The sequence below is a fragment of the Emydura macquarii genome, unplaced genomic scaffold (assembly GCF_026122565.2).
Source record: "Emydura macquarii macquarii isolate MOO-44397 ecotype Brisbane River unplaced genomic scaffold, CSIRO-AGI_Emac_v2 contig_3062, whole genome shotgun sequence".
Classification (NCBI taxonomy): Eukaryota; Metazoa; Chordata; order Testudines; family Chelidae; genus Emydura; species Emydura macquarii.
The window spans coordinates 4401125-4425382 of record NW_027133199.1 but is presented as its reverse complement, the minus strand read 5'-3'; the positions used below and the strand labels follow the sequence as shown (position 1 = coordinate 4425382).

General features: G+C 41.8%; 1 long non-coding RNA gene across 1 annotated transcript in view; it reads right to left on the bottom strand.

Annotated features, from left to right (window-relative positions):
• LOC137141457 (uncharacterized) overlaps window positions 1–24041 on the bottom strand; it is a 29814-nt gene extending 5773 nt beyond the window's left edge. Inside the window, exons 1-2 of the long non-coding RNA XR_010916646.1 lie at window positions 23933–24041; window positions 23531–23599 (exon numbers count right to left, since the gene is read on the bottom strand). This is a non-coding gene — a long non-coding RNA (uncharacterized lncRNA). The remainder of the gene's footprint in view (window positions 1–23530; window positions 23600–23932) is intronic.
• Window positions 24042–24258: the final 217 nt, after the last annotated feature.

Here is a 24258-nt window from a genome sequence, read left to right as displayed (position 1 = left end):
CTGAAAATAACAACAATGGGCCAGCTATTCACTCCATAGATCTGGGCAGATGGGTCCTCTGCATGCAGATTTCCTCTCCTCCATGTGGAAGAACAGCTCAGGGAACCTTAATGCTATTCCCACTGCAGAGGGCCTGTCTGGTGTCCACACAGGCAGAGCAGAGTGTCAAGATGAGCTAAGAGCCTGGCAGGTGGGGACATGCACCATCCTCTCTGGAAGTTAATCAGGAAGGTTAGTGCAACTTTAGTTTCTCTCCAGTCCCACCTCACACAGACCCTGGGAGCTACCAGGACCGAGGGGAGTCATCAGTTAAGCCACAGAGGCAGAGGGGGTGGAGAAGGATGGAAAGAGCTGCTGATGGCCAAATCTCTGCAGGGAGCAGAGAGCCTCACCCAGAGAGCTTTGTTTTCTCCTGTTCCTCCCTAGGGTCTGCTAAGTTTGGTGGTGACAACCCCCTCCATGGGATAGTTGGAGAACTCTCCAGGAGGGATTCCTTTTGTAAAGGATTGCTCAGTGCAACAAAAATAAACACTTTACTCACAGGACTGCAGGCTGGGAACTTGCTACTTTATTCAATTGAATCACAACAGACCGGGGGGCTCCATCCCCTAATACTGTGGGTAAACCAGTTAAACCCATGATGACCACTCCTCCACAATTCCAAAATGAGGTTTCTAAATAAGAAGTCCCCTCTAGGGGCTTTTAATATGGGTGGGGGACAATCTAGTCCAACAACTTTGTACAAAAATAGATAGTATTTGTTTCTTCAGAATAAAGTCCCCTGGCATTCCAGAGAGAATTCAGCATTATTTTATGAATCAAGGCCTATATTTAAGAGCACCTCTTGGAATTATACTGATCTACACCACACAGCTCTGAACACTACATATATATTGGTGTTTATGTTTTCTAGTTAGGTGTTTATCCCATGTTCAGATAGCATGGTGTGGAACACACACTATAAGTACCTAGACAGATAGCAAATGGGTCTTAACACCAGTACATTCGGATCTGGCAGCACAGAGTGCAATTTTACATTCCCTCTCCCCTCCAACAAGGATTACCACTTCAGAAATGCAAAAAAACCCAGCAACCCCCCTGGCCTCCAAGACTAGCCCACCGCAACCCCAACCCCCAAACACAAGGCAACTCCACAACCCCCCTCTTCAACAGACACTTATAGTATCTAGAGACATTACGTGTATAGATAAGATTGATAATATTTTCATACTTAAATTATCTTTAGCTGGACACAGGAACTTTTAACATTAGATATCCCAGTGTATTGTGATAATAATGCAATTTTTTAGACTCAAAAAAAAAACCCCAGCAGATTAAATTATTTTTCTGACAACTGACAAATCCATAAAAAAAAAATGGCTAGGTGGTAACCGTACCTCCAACTCCCAATTTTCCAATCAGCAGATGCAGTCACCATTGCATCAGTATGCAAAACCTAGGTGCCCACTTTTCATTTTGGTTCATTGTTTCTTTTTGCCTGATTTTACTAGCCTTTTGGAAAGATGTTCTAGTCTTTGTTGAGTTGTTACTTGAGAAAGCCAAAATCTGCATAAATATCAAGGCTGATATCTGAACTTTCACTTACATACAATTCACTTCTGAATTCCAAAGTTAGCTGTACGCCCTGGGAATCAAACCATAGTTGTGATGCACACAATTGTCACAGTCCTGATGAGCCACTGTGCTAGCTCAGTCAGAACTCCTTTTATCTCAGTTTGCTGAGCTTCTAGTTCTGTGAATTTATGACATGATCCATATTAATCCACGTTTTGTGTGTTTGTTTATTTTCAGGTCTTTCTATTAGCATATAACTTGCTGAGAAGCTACATCGGAGAGGGAGGGCTTGAACTGTGGGGGGTGGCATATACAGCACAGCATACTGATGCAATATTTTGTTTAAAGCTGCTTGCTGGAGGACAGAGTGATTACAGCAAAAAATTCTTGTTTACAACTACAAAATCAACCTACGGTATGTAATTAACCTTAAAAACTTTCAGTGTCCTGTAAACATTGATCCCTAATCCATTACGCTTGTTCATGTCAGGACTCAGCAGTCCTAAATAAAATATAGCTCTATGCATCAGCAAATTTTTGGCAAATGACAGGAAACAAAACAATATATTCTGTTCTCAGCTATGCTGGTGTAATTAGGGAATAATTCCACTGAAGTTAGGAAGGATGGTCTTGTGGTTATAACACGGGGACTGAAGAGATCTGCATTCAGATGTGGGCTCTCACACATATTGCCTATGTGACACTGAGCAAATCACAATCTCTGTGAGCCTCAGTTCACCATCTGTAAAGAGGGGATAATAATATTTCTTTTGTCTATTTAGCTTGTAGATTCTTTGGGGGCAGAGATTGTCTCTAATGCTGTATATATGCAGCATCTAGTACAATGGAGCCCTGGTCTTCATTGAGAGCCATGGGCACTACTGTAATATAAATAAATAATAAACAGCAGTAATAAGGTACCCCAGTGGGAGAACAGAGTTTGGCCTATGGTCTAGAAAACTAGAAATAGGCTGGCAATGAATAGACTTTAATTGAGCCTTCAACCCACAACAACTTTGTCCATTTGCAATGACTATCTGTGACCACAAAGGTTCAAAGTTGTGCTCAAAGCAGTACTCCAAAGTGAGGGCAAATACTAGTCAAATGGGTTGCAGGCTCCCCAATTTTCCCCCATATTGCCCTGTTAGAGAAACAACCAGCTGAAATCACCTTCTGAGCAAGGAGTAGGAGTAGGTAATTTAGTTTCCATGGTAATGCAGTTCTGGACCATTCTTAAGCAGAAGCTGCCAACTATGACAAATGGTAGGTGCTGATTTTTTTATGTGAACAGCTATTCACTATGAATTGAAATGAGATTGCCAAATTCACTTTCCTCGAGACTCGAGCTAGGGTCAAAAGCTAGCATTACATTCAAGCCATAGTCAAAACCCAGCACTTTAGCCACCCATCTCTGAGTGCAATATAGTATTAAAGTCCTAGAATAAAAATGAACGACTCAATATCAGAGTTGTCAAATGAATGAGACAGATTTACATCAAGCAATTCTAAAATGCTTTGTAGCTATGAATTAAGGGAAACATATGACAAATGATTCCTACTCATTCCTTTATGGGGAAGAAATTCTGTTTTAAACACTGCTGCTGATTACCATGTACTTTCTTTTTATATGTAACCTGCATTAGTATAAATACACAAAATGGCAAGTGTTTGAATTCAATTACTTCTCTCTCCTGTGCCATTGCTATATAATAAACCATGATCAGTATTGCACTCTGCTAATTCAGCCAAATGGTATGTAATTAGTTTTGGGAAATGCTGTAATATAGCAATTAGTAAGACAATAAATAAAAGAGGAAAAAGGGCTTTTATTTTAGCCTTATTTTCACTTAGAATGAAGCAGTGGGTTGCAGGATTGCCAGATCAACTGATATTTAATAGCCCATGCTGTCTTAAAAAGAGCTAGAAAAGTAACTCAATTTTGCCCTGGCTGGGAAAGATACAGCCATGTGAGGGGGGGAAAGGGTGCCTACTTCTCTTACCCAGCTGTATGCAAATTAACCACAGCCATTTCAACAGTGAAGTTGATTGGAAGTGTGGAAGAGTGGCCGCTATAATACAGCCAATCAGTGCTTGATGGAAGCTCCCTGTAGTTTTTTATAGAATCTAGTAGCCAATCAGTGTTCAATAAAGACTAATATTTAATCTCCCATGTCTCTATCAAGAGCTACCTGCAGCTTGTTTGTGAACTAGCATAATATGAATGAGAAACATATGAAAGAAGAATCTCCTAGAGACAGATGGTTATTTTTATATTAGTAACTCTTTTCATTTAAAAAGGTGAACTTTTACAAATAAAAAGAGAAACAAAACATTAACATCTGTAAAGTGAGAGATTGCAAAGATAATCAGTTCCAGACAAAGTGAGTGGAAGAAGTGCAGTTCAAGAACTAGAACACCAAAATAAAATGAAATTAAAATGCAAAAAATAAAATACTTTGTTCTTACATAGCTCCTTTCATCCAACTGGAATTCAGTGCACTTTGCAAACATTAATTAAGCTACACAACTAAGAAATTTCTCTGTGCTGTACACGGTCTTCTTTGTTACTTGTCTGTAAAGTGCCTCGCACAATGGGTCTCTCATCCTTGATTTGGGTTCCTTAACACTACAGTAACTTAATTAACAGTAGTAGCCATAACAGGTATGTTAACTGAGGCACAGAGTAGTTAAGTGACTTCCAAGGTCACATAGTGAGTCAGTTGCAGAATCAGAAATAGAAATTTAGACTGCAAGCTATTTTAGGCAAGGACCATCTCTTTGTGATATTTTCCTACAGTGCATAGCTAAGAGAGTACAAATAACGAAGGAGGAAAAAACCAGCTCCGAGCACAATGGATCCTGTTCCACAACTATGGCTCATACGCAGTAATATAAATAAAAGCAGCAGCAGCCAGCAATCTTCACTTGCAGTCCTATACTTTAACCGCTCGTTCTCACTGCCTCCGTAATATTTATTCCAAAATAATCTCTGTTTCTTTGATTGCCTATGTAATATTTAAATCACTCCCAGCTAGTCCAGAGTACATAGGGCGAAACCCTGGCCTCACTCAAATCAGTGGCAAAACTCCCAATGACTTAAGTGAGTGGAGCCAGGATTTTATCCTTAGGATTTAAAGGCAATGCTACTGGACCATCTATCTGATCACACACTATTAATACATCTTCTCTCTGTCCCTCACTTGCCATCGGAATGGAAATTGTAAGTGATACTGATACTTAAGCCTATATTTTAAAATGGTATCTACTTTATAGCACTAAAACAGCTAACACTGGTGCATAAATCTAGGTTTAAACAATTTGCATATATACTGTGCCCCCCGTGGGTTAATATTTTGCATGAACAAAAAGTAGGTTCTAAATTTAATCAAGAAATGACATGAAAAAAAATATTTGCATGCCCTGCTGGAGGTTTCAATAACAAACATCTGAGTTACATGGGTGAATTTAGTCACAATTTACAGTGTGTTTTTACAGATTATTAATATAAAACCTCTCTTGTTGTGGATATAGAATTAATAGCTAACATACTTTCCAGTTACAAAGTGTTGAAATTTGATTTGTCCTTTCTTCTAAAAATTTTCAATTTTCATGTAAGATTCAAATAGTCTGCACCTGCTGTTTGAAGATTCCTGTGAAATATAGTTCCCTGGTGTGTCTCAATGAGTTGCATTTACAGTTATATGCAATATATTAAAATTAGCTGTTCATGCCTCCTTGAAGCCCATACATTGAAAAATCTGTTAAATGTATAACTTAATCAAAGTTTGAGATTATGTCTTCAGGGTTATAGAAAAGTTGCTGAATGTCACAATGAAGTAATCCATTCTTGGTTTACTCAGGAAGGAAGCAGCTGAATAAAATATTATGGGTAAAGAAAAGGCTGCCACTCTTCAATAGGATGATTCCCTGATAACGACTAGTCCAACACTGGGGAAGATCTCAGAGGTTCCCTCAAAATCAGAGTGGGTCCAAAGGTGAGGAGCTTACTGAATAGTCACTCTTTTTTTATTTAATATATTCAAAGTTGGAACAGTGTCTGGAGGCACTCTGGCCATGGTAAAGGCCAACCAAAGCAAAAAGTCTGGAGGACTCATATGCACACAGGATCAGGGAATATGTTCCAGCCATAAAGGCAATGTGATTAAAGGCCCTGAGTAGCTTGGGAGAGGAAGAGATAAAGGGAGTGTCAAAGCCAGCTGGTAGAATGTAGGCAACTAAAATGATCTTTAGGCAAACGTGTATGTGATGCTGTCTGGATTAGGGGTGACCATTTATACTATTATTGATATCAATATTGCAAAATTACAATAATTCGTACAAGATATGCCATGTCAGATACCATTGGAAAGGTTATAATTTGCTAAGTATGATAATATTGTTTGTGTGTATATATCATCTTTGTACTGTACATTATGGATGTGTGTGATATATATCTGTATCCAAACACTTGTGCTGTGCTACTGGGTTACATCCCCCAGACAGATTAGTGCCAGCATTGATGACTCATTGAGGGCCACTATCTTTTTCAGTGAGCCAGGGAGAGAAGCTAGAATGGCACCTATGAGTCATCAGGACATGTAGGGACATGCCTGTGGTCGGTGGACTGCAAATGCCTTTCCCTGCCCATGTGCTGTGGGCTTGTGTTTGAAACAAGCTACATGGCAGAAACTATAAAGTGCAGCTGCACCATCTCCATCTTGTCTTCATTCCTGCTTCCTACCTCTGGATCAGCTCATCTACAACTGAAGCTGTGAAACAAAGGACTGAGACCTATCCAGGTATTGGATGTATACCAAAGGAACTGCACAAGCCTGAAAACTCCACAGTTCTACTGAGAATCTGATATATATGGAGTTTAAAGTTATTTGTATGCATCTGATTGCTTTAACCATTTAATGTCTCTCTTCTTATCTGTTTCTTTCCTTTTATAATAAACCTTTAGTTTTAGTTGCTAAAGGATTGGCTGGCAGCGTGGTATTTTGGGTAAGATCCAAACTTATATTGATCTGGTACTGTGGCTGACCCTTTGGGGATCAGGACATTTTGGTAAAGGGAACAGAGTTTTAAATAACTTATCTCTTTACTGGAACCAATTTGCTGATTGGGAACCAGAGACTGAAACGCAATAAAGGGGGCTGTGTATTTCTTTTCTTGATAACCAGTATGGGAAATCAGGAGCACTGTTGTGACTGTTCAGGGAATCTAACTTCAGTGTTACCCACCATTCTGGGAGAATCTGCTCTCCTTTTGCAGCCTGCCCTGACCTTGGCATTTTCAGGTGGGTTACCCTAGGCACAGACAGGTCACAGTGGAGTTGCAGAGGAGAAAATGAGAAGCTTGACTTTGGTGCACAAGAAGGTCAGAAGTTAATGCACGGACTCAAGGGAGCTAGCATGTGCCTATGCAGAGGCACAGCTGGATTAGCTGACAAGGCAGATTATTTTAGCAGCAGTATTTTGGATAGTTTTAATTAGCATAATGTAGGGAATCAGGAATGCCAGTTGCAGGAGAGTTTGTCACAATGAAGGCAAGAGGACCAGGTGTGTGGACCAAGATTCTATCACTAAGGGTAAAAATACAGTGACCAGATGTCCCAACTTTATAGGGAGAGTCTCAATATTTGGGGTTTTGTTTTATATAGGTGCCTATTATTCCCACTCCCTGTCCCACTTTTCACACTTGCTGTCTGATCGCCCTATGTAAAAAGGGACTGCTTTTGGAAATATTATGGAGGCAGGCCCATCAGGATCCAACAACTGTCTAGATAGGGAGGGAAAGGAGAGAAAGTTTTAGAGCCTGAGTGACAGAAAAGAAAACAGATGTGTTTACAACACAGCTGGTCCAATTATTCATTTATTTACCTAGCTCCTATCTGTAGATCTCAAAGTGCTGTACAAAAGAGATTAGTAGCATTATCTCCATTTCAGAGATGGGGAAACTGAGGCACAGAGTGATGATGTGACTTATCTAAGGTCACCCAGTAGGCCAGTGAAAGAGAAGGAACTAGAATTCAAGTCTCCTTAATCTTAGTCCATGCTATATTTAACCCCTTTTTTCTGTTTGCAAACAGGCTGACTTAAAAATCTATTCACTGTTCATAACTGTTCAATGAATCAATCATGCAAACGTATTTCAACCTATGATTTTTTTTGCCATCTTTTCTGTTTGACTAGTCACTATGAGTTATTTGTAGTGTGTAACTGGTCACCTAAATCAGATGGTAATGTTTCTGGTCTCTGGAGGACAAACTTTTTGATGAGGTATCCAAATAAAGAACAGCCTTTCACCAAACATTTGGGTGAACAAAATTATGTCTGTTCAAATGTTTGTGAATAGTGAGCAAAAAGCATGAATGTGGGTGAATTTAATGACCATTCAGAAGGCTACTTTGCAATGTCTTACCAGATATACTAGATAGTGATAGAGAAGGAATACACAAGAAGAGGGGAAGATAGAGATCTTGATGATCACTCTGTGACTCTAAGATACTGAGCACTTTTATATAATGCTAAGAATAAGAATATTCACGACCTTGAACAATGTCATTGACTGTAAGAGCATAAACATAAGTGGTTTTCTAGTTTTAAAAGAATACATTTCCATAAAAACAGCTTTCTTATTGCTCTGCAAGACTTCAGAGAAAGCAGAAAACTTAAACTATAACCTAATATTCTTCTGACATTACACAGCTAATGAAAAAACTCATGGGCCTGATTCTTCTCTTACTCTGGTATAAATCAGAACTAACTCTTTGAAAGTCAGCTGGTGTGAATGAGTTCAGAGTAAGGCCCTTTTTTTTACACATACTGACAACGCTGCACTTAGAACACCTGCTCCAAAACCCACTGAAGTCAATGGGAGTCTTTACATAGACTGCAAAGGGCTTTGGATTAGGGCCTGAATGAGCGTACACAAACACATTCCAGCTTTGTTTTATTGTAAATTCCACGTGTGTCAGGCCCTCTGGCTAACCTAGAGATTATGAATTGCTGCTTGTAACATCAATATTTTGTCCACAAAATGAATGCTATCTGTCTTCATTGTCTCCACAGAAGAAGTTTTGATACTTTCATTTTCTGTACAAACACAATCAACATATAATTTATGTTTGTGAGCAAAGTGATTTTATGGTATTTCTCTTTGCTGACAGATGACTGGAGTAAAATTACATTCTGTTGACAAAAATGTGATGAAATGTCATTTGTGGACATTATGAAGAAAGGAGTTTGACAAAATGTATTTTGCCATTGGGATGAAACAAAGGTTATAACAAAATAAATTTGTCCATCTGATATTTGTCCTTAGACTGAAGTGCAAGGTTTTACAAAATTCACCTTGTCAGAATGCATGGTAATGGTTTTATCAAAATTAATTTCACCTCCAGAGTTAAAGGAAACGTCAAAACAAAACATCTCTTTAAAAAAAGTTTTCATTAGTCGTGTGACAGTACCTTGGGTCAGATCTGTCTTTCAACAGTTTTGCCTCTTTTTATAAAAATAGTCTGGATTCATGCTCATTGGGACAATTTGGGATGTTTGAAACATTCATAATAAAGCTGGAAATTCACATTTTCAGGTTTTCACATTTTGCTGCAAACTTGAAATTGGACTGATTCTGCAAAATTTCATGATTCCTAGTTTGTTTAAACATAACATGCCTCAGCAGCACTAACAGTCACCAAAATAATCTCACTCTTTCACAACCCGAGAAACAACCTCACATCATCTGGAAAATCTTCACTAAACTGTTTTCTCTCTTGACTTTCATAACTGGCGTCTTCAAATGGATATGAACCCACATCAGGGTGGGTGAAAAGGGAGAGGCAGATCTCTCTTTAGAAAGCTCAAGGAAATGAACTGGGACAAAGGCTGATTTCTCACTGGTGAGACAGTGTCCTTCTATTAAAAGAAATAGGATGGCTCTGTTAGGGAATGGGGATTGAAAAGCGGTAGGAAAGCACTGATCAGAGATTAGGTAAGGGTTAATTATATAGGAAGAAGTTAAAAATAGAAATGGGAAAAGAGATGAAAACAAAACAAAAGAACTAGGAAGGTTAAAATACAAACAGAGAAATCAGGCAAAGGGTAAACAATATTATGCCAGGCCACAGACAAGCAAATAAGCCAATAGCAAATGGACAAAAGCTAGAAAGCAAAAATCAAGCAAGGCTGGCTAAAAGCCAGACACAGAAAAGGAATGAAAAACCATATAGTGCATCTCTTACTTCTTTGTATGTTGTCTAGCTAATCCCCAGTATTGCATATAACAAAGTGATTGCTCCCAGGTATAGTCCCATTGAATAGCACTATAAGGTACATCTTCACTGCAGAGTTAGCCCCTGTGAGCCAGACCCAGGTTAACCTAGTCCGGGTGTGAGCAGCCATACTGCAAAGCCGTACCAGAGTTATTGGGCCCATACAGATGCTGCACTCCTGTGTGCATCATTAGGACTTCTGGGGATATATCCCAAGGTTCTTTGTGCTGTGGTGAACTGAGTTGTTCTATGAATCTTTCCTACTGAAAAAAAATGTGTGTGTCCTTCTGGGCATATAGGGGAAATTGTGGGAAGGCATTGGAGGACTATTGGCACTTGTGTGATTTAGCCCACATCTTCACAGCAAAGTGGGCAGGTTACCACCTGAGTGAAAGTGACACCTGGATTCCCCCCTTACCCACAGCCAGGCCAGCTTGCTTGGGTTGAAAGCACCGCCATTAAACTTGAGTGAGTGGTTTTTGTGTGTGAACGGGGGAAGGCTGAGGCAACACCCACATATGAGTCCAGGCTAACTCTGCTGTGAAGATATACCTAAGGCCTGGACTACTCTTAAAACTTATGTTAACATAGTTACGGCATGGTGGGGTGTATAAATACACACCCCTGAGCACCATAGCTATGCCAACCGAACCCCTGTTATAGATGCAGTTAGGTCATTAGAAGAATGCTTCCATCAACCTATCTACCGTCACTCAGGGAGGTGGAGTTCCTACAGTGATGGAAAAATCTCATCCATCGCTGTAGTCTCCATCTACACTACAGGGTTACAGAGGTATAGCTATAGCGCCATAGCCGTGCTGCTGTATCGCCCATAGTGTACTGGTAGCCTAAGTGTTTTCAGGGTTGAGACTTCACACAGGCGGAAAAATTTGCAGCGTTGGGCCCTAGACTGTAACTTCTGTCTTCTCTAGCTAAATATCTGCATGCTTTGTGGCATTAGTGATCTTCTGAGACACTGAACACCTCCTAGATTGTGCTGATCATGCTCAACTCCCACTGAAGTCAGTGAGAGAGGCAGGGGCTTGAGGGACCGTGCAAGAGGCATTCCACTTTGCAGCTTCAGTCCCTATATAAATAACAACAGATTAATAATCATATAAGACTAAATGTCCCAGTAAATGTGCCTCAGATAAACCTTAGATCAAAATAATACTACTAAATACTACAATTAATCACAAAACACCCTAAATTAAATCTCATATTTATATTGAAAATGAATAACAAACCACCTAAGAGCATTCCACTGGCTTCCATGTAAAATAGATTGGCAATAGCTAAGTCCTTAGTGGACTTCAGTGTCTTTGGCACTTTTCCTTTTTTGGATTCTAAATAGCCCTGCTTGGGCGAGGTTTTTATTTCCACCCTTTCTTTTTTCCCCTTAATTGGGAGAGAACAAGGTGATTGATGCTGTGAATGTCATTATCATTTTTTTTACCTACAAAAATAAATGGCATGAAAAGGTGAGAAATGTTTTAAAAGTAATCAATGCACATATATTTTAAGTAAAGTAGTAAATTAAATGCAAAAACTATGCTAATGCAACATCCTGGCTGAGATTTTAATTGCCCAAAGTCAGGAAATTCAAAATTATGTTTCTCACAGCAGTCATCACTCAGCCCTCTTGAACATATTTAAAAGTTTGTATTTCAGACAGTGCTAACTTGAATACCATATTTTATGTATGTGTGTGTGTGCGCACACATCCACTCTGTGCCATAGTTACAGTTGCTGGGGGAACCATAATTTTGCATTTGCTGTCTTTTGTTCAGTTCAACTCTATTCCTTGATGTTGTGCTTGTGAAGTTTTTGCATTTAATTTCCCTGAATTAAAAACAAAGTAAAGACACTAGAACTTTCATCACACATTTGAATGAACAGAAAGTCTACTTATGTGAATATTCTCTGTCTCATGGCAAATCATGTGTTTAATGGGAAAATGTAATTACAGAAATAAATAAGTATGCTTATACCTCGAGCTTCACACCTCATTGTGAAGCGAGTGTGAAAACAGGTAAGGAAACTGACACATTGTGCAGGAACCACAGTGGTTTTCAAACTGCTGTCATCATGGTCATTGGTGAAGTTGTTTCCTCGAACTCAGGAAAGACACTGAACCCCACTGCCCCCACCCTCTCCTTCAATGTCATCTGTGCAGGTGAACAGTTGTGCCTGCACAGCGCCCCATTTGAATTAATGGTGCTCCACACAGAAACAGGAGTCTCTGCCCCTGGAGTTTATTGCTGGATCAGGGCCTAATGATCTTCAAGAAGGACTAAGGCCCTAATCCTGCAATCACCCCTGCATCCACACTAGCTTCAATGGGGCACTCCACAGGAACAAGGGACTGACAACTTGTTCCAGGCTGTAAGATTGGGGCCTAAATCCATACCAGGTTTTACATAAGACAAGTGCTTTTCTGCTCAGATTCACATATCTAAATACAGTCAGAGTCCTGTCAGTCTTTCCAAAAACATTTGCTTTTGACCTAAGAATAAGCATTTGACATTTCAATTATTTTTCCTCCTGAAACATCTCACGAGTGCCTGAAAAGAGGATCTTAAAATGGAAGCGTTGTCTCCACCATAATCATAGCTTCATGCTAATATATGTTCCCTCGGCCTCACCTAAAATAACTGATATTTGCCATGCAGGTATTTCCAACAAAGAGACTTGGATGTCACTGTGGGCACCCAATGAGAACTTCTGTACATTGTGCTGCAGTGGTCATAAAAGCAAATTATGCTAGGCTGCCTAAGAAATGGGATGGAAAACAATACTGAATGGGTTTTTTACTGCTGGTTTTTTTACTACTCTACAATAAAAGGGTACCATTCCGACTCACAAACTTTTAAATGTACATGTACAGACACTTCAGTTACTCCATAACATCAATATAACAAAAATTAATTCACTTCCCTTCCAAATACCACCCAAGTTCTACGCTATCACTACCCAGCCCTACCCATTTCCATAGGAGTGAGGAAGAAAAGATGGCCCTTGTAATAAAGGGGTCATAGAGGTTAACAGACTAAGGCTGTTACAGATCAGGGCCCAGTTTTTCAAAGATATTTAGGTACCTGAAGACGTAGATAGGTGCTTAGTAGGATTTTCAAAAGCACCTGAGCAGGATAGGCACCTAACTCCCGTTGAAATTATTAGATGCTTTTGTAAATTCCAGTAACTGCCTATCCGTATCTTTTGGTATCTATATACCTTTGCAAATCAGTCGCTAAGCGAAGACAGGTCCAAAGACTCCAGTCTCTAATGAAGAACTCGTTGCCAGCTTCCCCTTCTCTCTTACACCAATGGATCTGCAGTAAGGTGCTTACATTGACCACAACTGAGGCAGTGTGTCGTACGGAGAGAGGTGGTCTCCTAGGGATGGTCTACGCATAGAAGTTGCGCCAATATAAGTCTCCTTAATTTGGTGGGAGCTGGCATGCATGCAAAAACAATATTTGTCTCCCACTGATAGACCTCTGTACTTAAATATAATTACTGTGTTTTCTTTAATAGGACCAGCACTCTTTTTGTTGGAGTTCAATCAAATTGATGAGAATGTGGATGCTTTTCAGGTCCAGTGTAACTGAACCAGTGCAAATAGTCCATCCATCCATTATCACTCTATACAGTCCTGGTCACTGCAGAGTTGACCTGTAGGTTTACCATTCTGCACTCCACCGCTCCAGGGAAAAGTGTGACCAGAAGTCACACACTGTCTAAAAAGCTCTGGCAAGCCTGTGTGGGTCCATTTACAAGTTATTTTTGTCACAAGCAAATCCTGTTTCTCACTTCTCAGATACATAGAACAGTTTCCCAAAGCAGCTATCAATAGACAAGGTCAACATTTGTCAATCAAAACTTTTTTTCAATGAAAAATGGTTTATATTTAAAAAACAGGAGTTTTTGTGGGAAGTATATGGGGGCATAAAGAAATATTCGGGTTTTTCAACAAAAACCCAAACATTTCTTGGGTTTTTCAGGTTCCCTTCCCATTTCCATCTCCCACCTCTTTCTTTCCTTTTCCTCTTCTTCCTGTTTACCATTTTGACACTGAAAAGGGAAGAAAAAAAAAAAGAAAATGGAACAGAAAGCTGGGGACAACAACAGTATGCAGAAAAGAGAGGGTTTTGATGTTGAGACTGGATGTTTTCCTAAAAGATCTGCTCCAGGAATCATTTTGGGGAAGTTCTGTGTCCTGTGCTATATGGGGGTCAGATTAAGTGATCACAATGACCCCTTGCTGCTTTGGAATCTATGAATCAATCACTGCTCCAAAGTGTCCATTTCTGCATTTTGCTGTGCAAGTGCCTGTTGGAATGGATGGCAGCTCCTGGCTGTACCAAAGACAAAAAACAGTGTCACCAAAAAAGGAACGAGTTCAGGGAAACCTGCCAGCATGTTGAACAACTCCTCCATATCCGGTAGAGCTCCCTTGACCTATGCATTCTGTGAAGAGCAGGACATACCTACCTTATGAGACGGGACTCAAAGAGGCTGGCTTGTTTAACCTAACCAAAGGAAGGCTTATTGGAGATATGATTGCTCTCTATAAATATATCAGAGGGATAAATACCAGGGAGGGAAAGGAATTATTTAAGGTAAGTGACAGTGTGCACACAAGAACAAATGGATATAAACCGGCCATCAACAAGTTAAGGCTTGAAATTAGATGAAGTTTCTAACCATCAGAGGAGTGAAGTTCTGCAACTGCAACAGCCTTCCAAGGGGAGCAGTGGGGCCAAAAAAACCTAAATGACTTCAAGACTGAGCTTGATAAGTTTATGGAGGGGGTGGTATGATGAAACTGCCTACAATGGCATGTTGCCAATCTGCGACTGCTAGTAGCAAATATCTCCAATGGCCAGTGATGGGACACTAGATGGGGAAGACTCTGAGTTACTACACAGAATTCTTTCCCAGCTGTCTGGCTGGTGGGTCTTGCCCACATGCTCAGGGTCTAATTGATCACCATATTTGGGGTTGGGAAGAAATTTTTCCCCAGGTCAGATTGGCAGAGATCCTGAAGGATTTTCACGTTCCTCTGCAGCATGGTGCATGGGTCACTTGCAGGTTTAAATTAGTATAAATGAAGAATCTCTGTAACTTTAAATCATAATTTGAGGACTTCAGTAATTCAGCCAGAGATTAGGAATCTGGTGGATGAGGTTCTGTTGCCTGCAATCTGCAGGAGGTCAGGCTAAATGATCATGATAGTCCCTTCTTTAAGTCTAGGAGTCTCTATAAGTAGATCCTAGTCTATTTAGTGCATTCTAGGTCAAAAACAATATCTTAAAATAGACTCAGAAGCTGATAGGTAGCTAGCACAGATCACAGAGCATAGGTTTAAAATGTTCATGAAAAGAAACACTGCTTAATGGCATGGTTGTCAAACTCTGAACCAAGTGCAATTTCTGAATGGACTTAAGACATCACCCATCCAGAGCACATTGCACCCATTTCTTTCCAGTGTAGACCTTGGAACTGCCATCTGTGCCATTTTTAGCTACAGACTGAGTTACTGCAATCTCCTAGCTATACATAGATGGAAAAAAGGCTAAGTAAGACATGTAACTAGGTCCTCAGATTGCAAGTTTAGTCAAGAAAATGCAGATATATACCCTCAGTCAAAGGTATAGGCATTACTCTCACCATCTCTTCCAGCTGCTTCCTCCAACCAACAAACCTCAGTCTGCTCTAAACTGAATCTCAATCATCTTGCCCTCAGCTATGCCCCAATCTTCCTCAGGCCTGGTCTACACCTTAAATTTAGGTCAACCTAACTATATCACACAAGGCTGTGAAAAATTTCACACCATGTGAGATGTAATTAGGTCAACTTAACCTCCACTGCAGATGAAGGTAGGTCGATGGAAGAATTCTTAGCTACCACCTCTTGAGGGGGCAGATTTACTACAGTGATGGAAAAATCACTATAGTAAATGTCTACACTTACAGCACCATAGATGTAGTGCTGCAGCTGTGCCACTGGAGCATTTGTAGTTTAGACATACCTTCACTAATGCAATCAACCACAAGCACCCTAACTGGGTCATTGGAGATGGAGATATAAGCTGAATGTCATCAACATACTAACTAGCCTTCAACCCATGCCTCCTCACTAACCCTCCCAATGTCCTGATGAATAAGTTAAACAAGAGGTCATAAAGGCATGATATAAATCAATAGTACACCCTCACCTGGAATAGTGTTCTGGTCATCCTATCTCAAATAATGATACAGGAGAAATAAATGGGGACTCACAGAAGGGCAACAAAATTAGCAACACAGATGACTTCCATAAGTGGAACAATTGTAAAGACCTAGAGAGGAGGTAAATAAAGGAGGACATAAGAGAAATATACAAATTAATGAATGGAAGAGTGAAGGCATATTGTGTGCTTCTATTTACCCTTTCAAAATACAAGAAAGGGACATTCATTAAAACTGAAAGGCAAGCAAATAAATCTGTATTTATATAATACCTAGTTAACCTGTGGAACTCACTGCCACAAGAGATGATTAGTAGGATTACAAAATGGATTAGATATTTTTATGGATAATAATGACATCTATATTAATAAGGGGAAAGAAGTGGAAGGGCTATTAGCCAACCATTAACTCAGATGAGTTAGAAAAAAGCTTCCCCTAAGGGAAGTTCGTTCCATAATCCTTCACTTCAAGGTTTCTTGATTCTTCTTCTGAAGCATCTGGTACTGGCCACTGCAGTAGATGAACCACTGCTCTAATATAAGATGGCAATTCCTAAATAAAATATTTACAAGACTCTGATCAGGGCAGTTTTCTTGAATATGCAAAAAATTAGGATTAATGCACCATCCAGGTGCATTTTGGAGGCATTACTGGTACTTGCGTAACCACCACCGAAACAGTGGCATATCTTACTGATGGTTCTAAGTGCATTTAAAAATTAACAAGTAGTCAGATGTTAGACATGCTGTACATGTAAGGAAGGGGAACATTCTTTTGGAACTACTTTCTTTTTTATAATTATTTTGAAAAATCCAACAATTTAAGAAGAAAAAAGTTTCTCAGAAAACACAATACTAAAATATCATGTATTTATGGAATTTATGTATGGCTTAAGAGAAAGTGCAATTTTGATCAATGAATTTAAATCCTCTGCTGTATTGACACCAGTGGGAAGAAATAATTAAAAATGAGAAGCCTAAAGAGACTAGATGGCTTTGGAAATGTATTCATGCCTGTATCACCTCAAGACAGAATTACCGCAATGCACCCTTCATGTGGAAATTGCAGCTGGAGCAGAATTTGTCAGCCAGTTTATTAAGCAGGGTTTCACACAAACAGCACATTACACCTCTGCTCTGTGATGTACACTGGCTACAGATCAGTGGCACAAATTACAGCAGGGTTTACGCTTGCTCAAAGTGCCATATGCTACAGAGCCAGAAGGAACATGGCAAGCCACTTTTAAGAACTAAACCAGTATGGCTGCTCCTGGGGCAGTCCAGAGCCTTACTCCAGTTGCGTGGTCACAACACCTCAGAAATTTGGCCTAGCTGCCCCTCTGTCTCTACAGAGGGGCGGCCAGGCCAAATCTGAGTGAGTAGTGGATGCCCTTCTGTCCAGACAAATGGGCAGCTGGGCCAGATGGTGGTGTAACCTGGCTCACAAGAAGTTTTTCCTGTGCAGGGGAGTCCAACAGGAACGCAATTCCCAATGGCATGGCTCATGCATTGTGGGGATAAGAGAGGGGAGACTCCCTGGCTGAGGGAGATCCAGGGTCCCCGCTGGAAGAGAGAGGAGGATGAGAAGGACCAGAACCGGGCCCCTCCTGGGGGGGGGAGGGTGATGACAAGAATTTGCACCCACCTAAGAAATATTTGAAGTGGCACTGCTGCTACTGCCTTCCTATCTCCTCTCTAAACTAAGGATCCAATAAATAAGTCTTATTATTATTTCTATATTGCTATATTATATCCAGATTATGGTAGATGAGTACGGTGCTTATCAGACAAATAAAGCAGACAGGGTCCCTGCCCTAGGAGCTTACATGCTAAATTACATAACACTTGACAAAAGTTGAGAAACCAAAGGACTGGAAAAGGTGGGGGAATAAAAGTGACAAGGACATATCATTAGATAAGTATATTATGTGCATATCTGGCAGTGCTCTAGCTATCTTTTCCTAGCCACAGAGGCCTGTGAGCAGTCAAAGAGAAGCAGCCAAAGCCCCCAAACCAGGAAACTAGTTACCAAGTAGCCAAAGCTAGGCACAGCTAGGTAGCAGCCAGCAGCACAACCAGAGCACCTGCCAGCTGATAGCAGGAAGCAGGCTGACCGCCTCACAGCCCAGGCAAAGCAAGAACCACATCCAGAGCTAACAACACAAGCACATTCCCCACCCATTCCAAAACAAGGAACAGCCAGGGACAGAGCTTCAAGCAGCTCTTAGAATCACGTGAACATAGCAATTGCTATTTTCCTAATGCTTGTGCCATGCTGCAAGTTTGTCAGGCTTAAGATCTGGTAACCGGGACATCTGCAGAGACAAGATGGGTGTGGTAATATCTCTTACTGGACAAACTTCTGTTGGTGAGAGAGACGTGCTTACACTTATGTGTCTCTTCTAAAGCTTGCCCCTTTCACCATCAGAAGTTGGTCCAATAACAAATATTACCTCACCCATGTTTTCTGTCTAATATCCTGGGGCCAACATGGCTAAATCACTGCTGCCATTTATGCACTTTGGGCTGTTAAATAAAGCCACCAAAATTGTGACTCTTTGGTCTTAACAAGTATGCATTCCACAAAACTACCATTACCTCTGAAGGAGCGATTACTACACACCAGCAGCAATATTCATTGCATTCTTGAATGGAGAAGGAGAAGAGCAACAAATCCTTCCATCAGGAGCCTCTCAATTTCTCTCTTTTTGCATTACTTTTGGGAAAGAATCTTCTGTCTAGGGCCTGGGCCTGGGCCTGGCAGTCTGGCTATTTTGTCTTTAGGGCATATTTAAACTCTGCATCCTATAAATACTGTACCACACAAAGCCCTTCCCTTGATAGAATTGCATTTTGTTTTTGTAACTGCTTTTGAGGGAGATGGTTGTAACTTGCTTCCTTGCTGTCAATTACAATGCCATTATAGCCAATAATAATACTCATATAGTATTTCATATAGCACTTGATCTCTTTAAACATGAATCAGTCTTCACAACAGCCCTGTGAGCTGGGTGAGTTATTCCAAAGGGAGAGGTGGAGACAGATGTCAAGTGATATATCCAAGGTCACAGAGTCTCATCTTCATGAGCTGTAATTAGATCTCAGGAATTCCATGCTCATAGTCATGTGCTCAAACTGTGTTACTCTGTGCCCTCCCCAGATGGGAGAAAAAGGCTCAGTACACAATCAGGAATAATACACAATGTTGCCATACAACTGCTTTCACAAGACAAGCAAAATCCCATGTCAGATTGCTTTTGTGGATATGAAGAGCTAGTGCTTGATCTGATTTCTTAATCAGATTCTGCTTGGGCTAACAGCTTCTTCAACAGGTACCCACATATTTACCCATCTTGAATCCAGTATACTTGTAGAGGTATATAAAATAAGGACTTGCAGGAAAAACCAAATTATCTAGAGGCATTTGGAAATGAGGAGTCAGTCAGCAGGCTCTGAATTCCCAGGGTCTCTCCCACCCCAACCCTGATTACCAGCTTCACAGCCTGCTTGCTGTCTATCATTTCAACTGTGAGCAGCTCCTGGAAGAGAGGAAATCAGTGCAGAATACAGAATTTTGGGGCCCTGTGCACAGTGGAAATCGGGGCCCCCCCATCTTCTCTCAAATTTGGCCTGGCCCTTCTGTCATGACCATGGGGGAGGCCAGGCCAAACCTGAGCAATGCTATAATCCTGCTCTAGCTCTGCTCCAGCTGCTGTCTGTCCTGCGCAGCATGAACAGGGGCCACTCAGCAAAGCACTCCCATCCCAAACACTGGCCCTCAAATGCTCCCCCCAACTCTACCCCAGCCCCTACTTATCCTGACAGCCCCCACACACATTGCACCAGCCCTGACATACATTCCCCGCACCACAGCCCCCACCCTGCCAACACCCCCCGCTTACCCCCAACCTCTCATTGCACAGCCCCACAATACTCCCCACTCAGCCCATGGCCTACCAACAACTCTCCCCCAGCCCCACCCCCACCACCCCCCAGGACTTTCCTAGCCGCTTGTCAGCACCCCAGGCTCAGCACTCCACTTCCACCCTGGGCTGTGTCTGCACCTCCCGATCCTGGCCACACAGGGGCCCTACTTTCTCCCACAGCCCTGCACACACACAGTGCAGGCCAAATTTGAGGAAGTGGCTTTACCAGGTCTCAACACCACTCACTGAAATTTAGCCTGCCCTCACCCCCATCATAACAGATGGATGGCCAGGCCAAACCTGGGGGTGCTGCAACCCCATCACCAGGTCACAACGCCACTCACTCAAATTTGGCCTGACCAACCCTCTGTCATGATGGGGGGCAGCTGGGCCAAATTTGGGTGAGAGGCATTGCGACCTGGGACATGGGGGTGCAGTGCTGCTCAGGAATGGCCCATTGCAGTATCCACCCCTCTGAGATGGGGCCCTCTGCAAGTAAACTGAGTGCACACAGGTTAATCTGGGTCTGGGAAAAATTCCAGAGCACTAGAGCCAAGCCTGCAGAGCTAAGCACCACAGGAGCGAGCTCCATTTCTGTGATGCTCCTAAATTCCAAAGGAGCAGTGCTTTGGGGACAATGTCCCAGGCTGTGAAGCTGATAATCAGGGTTGGGGTGGGTGGGACCCTGAGAATTCAGAGCCTGCGGAGTGACTCCTCCATATTTGCATATGCCGCTACATAATTGGGTTTCTCTTGCAAGTCCTTATTTTATAAACCTCTACAAATATACTGGATACAGGATGAGTAAGTACATGGGCACCTGTTGAAGAAGGTGTTCGCCCAAAACCCATCAAAAGCCCTCTTCCTCCCCCCCCCCATCTTCCATTTTTGATTAACTTTTCAGAACTTAGCTGCAAACCCTTTATCTTAAAACAATATCCTCTACCTACCTAAAGGAATGGGACATGACCCTGTCTAGGATAACCAGAGATTCTTGGATAAGTGAGTTTAAACAACAGAGGTTACTAACTGTGCCTGCATCCTTCATCACACTAGATGTATTACCTCATGCAGCATACTTCAGTGTTAAAAATTAGCACATAGAAAGGATTTGACTAAATGCCTTTAAGGAGCTGTAAATTACCTGTGTCAGACCAGAATTCTGCATGCAGAGTGTTTTGCATGAGTACCCCTCAAGCCATGTATGAGATACATGGCCTAACATACCATACTATATAGATCAGAGGTGGCCAAACTGTGGCTCATGAGCCACATGCGGCTCTTTTACAGTTAAAGTACAGCTTGCAGAGCCCCCTATGCCCCTTCCCGCATTCTCCGCCTACCAGACTGGGGTGGAGAGCTGGGAGCTTCTGCCCCGGCAGGGTGGTGGGACTAGAGGATACTGCCCAGTGGGAGGGAGGTTTCAGGGGGTCAGTAAGTTTGGCCACCCCAGTAAACACAAGCCAGATTGTACATACAGAAGATCAGAAGAAGGCCCTGGCTCTACAATAAAGGCTACAAGAATAAGAAGTAACAGGAAAAATGAGAAAAAAAATCTCAAGCTCTTCCTGAAGTTATTTAGAATTCACAGGTATCTGGCCAGCTGTTATCAAGCTGTTTCCTTTTGTGCCATCTTCTGTTAGATTACCCCAGTGGCGCCAGCTAATAATGTAAGATTTCACATGCCATGTGAATGGAAGTAACTTAAATGTAGCCCAGCAGATCTGATAAAGAGCAAATCACCATGTCAGTTCACCACGGATGAGCTCCATTAAGTGACTATAATGCAGTTCACAGCCCTGGAGTAGTCTCACTCCCGCAGTAATCTAATGGCAGTATTGACAAGGATCATTTACACAGCTTTCCTTGAAGGTTGCTACTATTTGTCAGAGACTTTTTCTTGCTCCTGATCTTCCAATAATTCTCATTCTGATCACAGACTCCTTCATCCTCATAGTAGCTCTGACATTTTGGGCAGCACAAACCATGTGAATAGCACAAGGTCACACTGCTGTAGTCAGACACTGGGCTGTAGCATCGTCCAAACATCTCTTCAGTGTTACTGGGGGACAATGATAATCTATCCTATAGGCTGAGGTAGGGAGGAGAAATGATAGCAGTAGAAATATACCAAGTGTCCGTAAATCTGTTTGCAATCTTCCCAGCTGTTTCCAGTGGTCAGGTAGGTACATGCCTGTAAAGCACTGTCCACAACAAAGAATTATGGTTTTATCTCCCTATTAACCAAGCAAGTGCCTGATTTTTACATATTGTATGTTAGAAAAGGCCCCTCACTCCTCAAGTGTCATTTCTGCTTATATACTGGGCTTTACCAAAAGGGAATTACCCTCAGGTTTTTAAATACAACTTCCCTATTAAAACACCTGTTCCCCCTATCCTTCCCCCTTCACCTCCCCCTAATTAGCACTCTAATTAGCATAGACTCTGATCTGGTGCAATGATCTGAATTACCCAGATGTGACTGGCTAGAGTTAGAGCAAGTATCACCTTATCACCATTCAGCACCCTTCCATAGAATGAAGGCAAATCAAAACAAAAAACCCCACCCAGTGGACATGAGATACAAGAAGAGCAATAGCCAACCATAGAAAAAGTTCACTTCAAAGTACAGCTACACTTACAATGTAAATAGTTACAGGTATCGAAGTTCTGTTTGAACCCAAGATTGATCTTGCTCTTTTAAAAATAGCTTAACCTGTTTAAAATAGCTCTTTAATATTACTTTTCCATCATACTCCCTAGCTGTAGGCAGATGCACCACCAGAATAATGAGGACATGTATCCTATTGATGTAGCCTCAGTTTTTGGAGGATCAAGGTGATCAAATGTAGGACTGGTATTTTAATAAGTAGACCCTTGAGTGGGATCCCCTAGCTAGGACCAGTAAGAGTACAAGAGAGGAAGACAATGAGAAGAACAGACCTCCAACTGGCTCCCAGCCTTTCCCCATTCTTCTACATTGTAAGAATAGGTCCACTGGATGGACAACTGGAATTCAGCACTCAACCGGGTGCACTTGTACTCCCAGCACAAAGGGACTAGATTTGCTTGTAATTGTAGTACCCGCCTGGAGCATCCCTGATCCCAAAGCATAGTAGAGTCCATTTGCTCCTCCCATACAAGTGGCTCTGGGTCCCACCTTAGAACCAATGGGCCCTGAGTGCTTTGTGATGCTTTAGCAGGTCCCAGCCCTTAGATTGCTGAAGCTAAACTGGATTCTCAGGGCACAGTGCCTCCACCTAGTGGCCAGGTGAATAAAATAATATACAGCCCCTAGGAGCTCTAGGGAGGGAAGGAGGGAGGAATCAAATACACTTAATTAGGGGAAAGCATAAGGCCAAATTAAGGAAGGTATAAAGATAGAAATCAAGATAAGGGAAAAGGCAGGGGAATCAAAGGAACAGATTACTATAAGTAAAGCCCACAGCAATAACCAGACCCTCCTTTGAATAAAAATATCACCTCTAAAAACTAACAGAACATAAAATCAAATCACATACTAGAGTCTCACTGCAGCTCCCAGATGGTGACGTGCACAGCGTTCTTTGTGTTGGTCTCTTTAGGGCAGACTGAAAGAGGGTAAATTTGTGTAGTAGAATATTCAAAAGGACAATACAGGCCTGACCATTGCTTGTGTGCAGTGTGGTACTACGCTCCTCAACCCCATGGAAGCCTTCACCTGCCTTTCCTCACCTTAATGAGTGTGGCATTAGGGGTGAGCTTTTCAGGCAGAGGGTGGGAGCTGTGAAGCCTTTGTTGTAACTTGTTAAGCACAACCAGTTGGAACAAGACATAGAATAAACCAGAAGAGCTCTTGCAGCAAGTTAAGCGCTGAGTGATCACTGAACACCACACCCAGAGCCCTTTCCTAGCTAGCTAGGCAAAATCTCCCCCATACTCACTGTTAAGGCCATTGCAAGGCAGATCTCTCATTTGCTGGAGCAGGTTTTGGATGACTCATACCCCTGTTTCCCTTTGGCTAAAGCTTCCAAAGCAAGGGAAGCCTCCTCACCATGCTGGGTCCAGCTGTCATTGGCTGGGAGTGCACTGTCTCCTCTGCCTGCCAGGTGCTTTTTGATTGCCCAACCAATCAGGGACAGTTAGCTGAAGGAGGAAGGGGACCTCTTCTTTGAAGCTGGGTGCAAAATGGAGTTCTCTCCCCTTCTCTGCTGAGAGGAACTCATGAGCTGTGTCTGCTGCTGGGGTTGGAAGCCTGTCTCCTGAGCAC